Source organism: Phytophthora infestans, genomic scaffold (assembly GCF_000142945.1).
Source record: "Phytophthora infestans T30-4 supercont1.12 genomic scaffold, whole genome shotgun sequence".
In the NCBI taxonomy this organism is placed as follows: domain Eukaryota; phylum Oomycota; class Peronosporomycetes; order Peronosporales; family Peronosporaceae; genus Phytophthora; species Phytophthora infestans.
Genome location: NW_003303747.1, coordinates 2497486 through 2501796, shown reverse-complemented (window position 1 = coordinate 2501796; position 4311 = coordinate 2497486).

The window sequence follows — 4311 nt, the reverse complement described above, 5'->3', positions numbered from 1 at the left end:
TCGTATTTAAAGTGGGGGACTTAGTGCTATTAGACACGAGGAACCTACCGCTAGACACTGTCAGCTCTGTCGGCAGCAACAAGCTGAAGCACCGCTTCATCGGACCTTTTGCAGTCCTGGCCAGACATGGTGCGTCGTACACCATCGACCTTCCAAAGTCAATGACGACGCACCCGACGTTCTATGTCGGACGTCTTAAGCGGTACTTTGACCCGCAGGGGGTTGCTGACTCGCAGACCCCCCTTGACCCAGCTCCTCGAAGCGAGGGCCGGTCACAGTCGTCGACGAGGGCGTCGGAGCAGGCACCCAAGCCTCGGTCGGGACGGCAAGGCTGCGGTCAAGACCGTACGCCGGAGGGGCTCCATACGAACGGACCCCGGCGCCATACGCCGAGTACGCTGAGTACGCCGGGTACGCACCATACGCGTACGTCTGGGAGTGTGCCGCAGGCGGCTCCGGACGTGGCAACAAAGCCTCGATCCGTCGGATCATGCGAAAGGCCTCGTCCAGATCGGACGAAGAGGCCCGGCGGTCCACCCGCAGGTGCAGGCTCGCGACCTCTCGCTCCACCAGGTCCAGGCGACCCGCAAGACGAGCGAGCTCGCCCTGATTCCCGGCCTGGGCGGCAGCATTACCGCCAGTCCCAAGGCCAAGTGCAATCTCAAGCACGAGGAGACGTTGACGAAGGCGGTCAACCTCAGGGTCCCGTGTCGGACCCGCAGTCGGAGCACTCGAACGAGAGTGGCTCTCGGGAGGCGCCGAGTACTCGTACTCGTACGAGGGCACCTCCGCCCCTGCTTGACCGGAATGGAGAAGTCCACTTCCACGTGGAGCGGATCCTCCAGGAGCAACGGTGTCGCGGGAAGCGACAGCTCCTCGTGAAGTGGAGGGGTTATGCCCACTCCGAGAACTCGTGGGAGCCGATTGAACGGCTCCTGATTGACTGCCCGAAGGCTGTCGCAATCTGGGAACAGAAGCGGCGGCAGCTTCATAAGTAGTCCGGGGCTTCTTGCCCGAACGGGGTACGGATGATGAATACATACCGTACCCGCGCTCATCGTGAGCGCTAGAAGCCGCGCGCTTCAGGATGTCCCTTGGCAGCATACGCTTGCTGATCAAGTGGGCAAACCTCACACGAAGATCACGCTGGTCCAGGATGTGGGACAGCTGCTGATCTTCATGGAGTTCCCATAACTCCGTGGGCGAGTACTTGAGAGTCTCCACCCACGCCCAGAACATGTCCTCACAAGAACTCCATGTGGGACAGTTCTCGGGCATAACCCAGGGGTATCCCCAAACAGGATAGAGACCACCCCGGGTCTCGGGCTTCTTACGACAAGTCGTGAAGTCCTTAAGGGGAATGCGGTGTGGCGCGAGAAGCACACACCGAGCAGCCTCCACGTTGTCGACGAACAACTGTTCTTTCTGAACAAGGGCTCGTTCATAGATGCCCCTAGAAGTGTGGCCGCCCACAAGGCCACGAGGAGCGACGAGAAGCTCTAAGAAGAGGTCAGCCCCAGAGCTCTCCTCGGGAGGCCAATACCCTCTTGAGTTGATGGCAGCTCCCTGGCTGACGGGTGCCGCCACCGAACCCCCACGCACACGCTGGGCAGCTTGGAAATCCTCCTGCTGCTGGTCGAGGTCATTCGAGACCTCCCGGGGCTCAACAATGGCACCCTCCTCTTCCTCTTCTTCCTCCTTCTCCTCCTCTTCATCCGAGGAGCCGAAGAGACTCTGATAGGAGCGTCGAGTCTCCTTCTCCTCGCGGAGTGGAGACTTAGAGGCGGTACGCTTCTTTGAGGGCTTGGCGCCTTCGGCTTTAGAGGCCTTAGCGCGCGCAAGACCCTCGGCAAGCGAGAGACGTTTGCGAGGACTCCCTTCCTCATCGCCACCGGCTTTGGGAGTGCCCTTAGCCTTAACGGCCGGACTCTCAGAGCGCACAGAGGTCCTGGGACTGTGATCACCGTGATCACTAGCGGACGACTGCACGCTGTCTTCTTTGTGCTCACTAAGCACTGGGCTGTGCCCTCCCACAGAGCCCGCAGGAGCATCATGAGTGCTCTCGAACTCGGCATCGTCCTCACTGCCCGAGTTGAACTCATGTTCTACGAACCGAGGGTTCGGACGATTGTCTGAAGACGAGGGCGACGGACTGCGGCGCCTGCTTGCGCGCTTGTCCGCAGCCGCGTCACCCGAGGATCCGATCGCCTCGGAGGCCACCTGAGTAGCCTCCTTGAGTGCAGAGCCTTTGCCGTGAGGCTTAGTGCTCTTGGCCTGCGCCTTACCGGCTGCAGCCTTGGAGCGTGTCTTAGCACCGCTCTTAGCAGTGCCACGAGGCATGTTAACGGTCGAAGTGGAGACCTTGACGAAGAGCGCACAGGTTGCTGCTCGAGGCTCTAACTGTAAAGTGAGCCTCCGCCGCGCTCGCGCGGCCGAGTCGATGGTTTTCGACTTTGAGAATGAGAGTTTGTGACGAACATCTCTTCATTCTGATTGGTCGGTAAACCGAACCTAAGTGGGGGAGGATATAACGGGGTACGTAGCACTAAGAGTACCCTGGTTACATGAAGTGTGACACTTCACACTTCAGGAGTATGACATGTCATACTCCGGGATATTTGGTACAAGGTACCAAGGTCATTCAAAACCAACCATTGGTTAAATGACATTGCATTTCTATAGGTAACTGATAGTTTGTATTAACCACAAACTTAACCTACCTATAAATATACTCAGTTTACAATCTACCTTATTTAGGTCACTTCGCTCTCTTTAATTAAAGAGGGGACCTGTGAACTGCCGTTCACTGAGAGTTTGTATACTCTCGGAAGATAACTTCCTCTAGCGCAAGGTGCTGTGTGACCCCGTCACACAGGCTATGGCGATTGATGCCAACCCGACTCCTCCAGCCTGTCGAGGAACTTACGTACAGCCCAAAGGGCTTTAATTCGCTAAGCAAAATGTGCGATACGACGAAGTGTATTCGCAGACACATCGCCACCGATGTACAGCAGCAGTCGTGTACCAACTTACGTACTTTATCCAGTTTCCGGCACCCGGGGTACCGAGAAGGATCTCACAACGGGTGATGAGGAGATCTAGTTAGGGCGATAAGAGATCGTAATGAACAGTTTGGATTTAGCTTTCGACCTAGCAGCAGGTCGAGTCTGTGTTAGACAGATCAAATTATTCTTTAGCTACTGCCGCGCAGTGAGCTCCGTGCCTACGAGAGACACGTACGATGGTCGATCAAGAGGATATAGTCGAGCAGCTCGCCGCCTAAGCAGCTGCGATTCGACTAGGAAGTACGGGTGGGCCGACCCGCCACCTTCCTGGGACCTCCGCCTGAGGATCTTGAAACTATTAGAAGCAACCGAAGCCGAGGGCTCCGAGCCGGACGAAGGAATGCGAGCGGCATGCCCTCGCCAAGATGTGCTGCGTGTGGCGACCGCGCCTGTGATCCCGCAACCGCCTCACTTACAAGGCCTCGCTATGAGAGACCGGCGCAAATTCTTGCTGACTACGAAACCTACCTGGCGGCGATCAATACGCTGCAAACTTAGTGGGCAGGCGTCCTTGTGATGCCGATGGGAGCGTGCATTGAGGGAAGAATTAAGCGACGGATCGCGCGGTTCACGTTTGCCTGTGCCCCCTCCCTCCCCCACCCACCTTATAACGGAGCAACAGTGGATCAACTACTTCAATGAAGCCCGCTTACCCAGTCACGTTGACTACGGGGCTATCGACGAGGCGATGAAAGCGCTGAGAATGATCACCACGCTTCCCGAGCCTGAAGGTCGGATGATCATGCTTCAATCCGACCTGGAAGACATTCTCGGTGGGTTCAACGTGACAGAGCTTGCGTTTGAGAAAGAGCGGCAACGTCTGGTAACCTACCTGCACAGCGGCATGACCCCGTCCGCGTTCAGAAGCCTTATCACTACGAGACTGACCCTGCATGAGAACCGGTGGTACAAGAAAGAGGTCGTACCCTTCAGAACGTGGGTCATGGCCTTGCTGAAAGAGTACATGACGCGGGAACGTGTTTCTCTAACTTACGGCTTCTAGATCGAGCTACTGGTGGAAATAACCGTCGCGGGAGCGGCGGTGGACGCAGTGGACGCGGTGGCCGATCATACGAGAGACCGAACACTCTTGGGAGCTCGGGTGGACGCGATAGTGCGCGCACGGGTACTTCGAATGGCGCTGGTGGCTCGAGTGGAACCCGTGGTCGTGGTAGACGAGGTGGCCGCGGCGGCGACACTATCAACAGAGCTGCGCCTCCATTCAGCGCCCCAGGCCATACACATC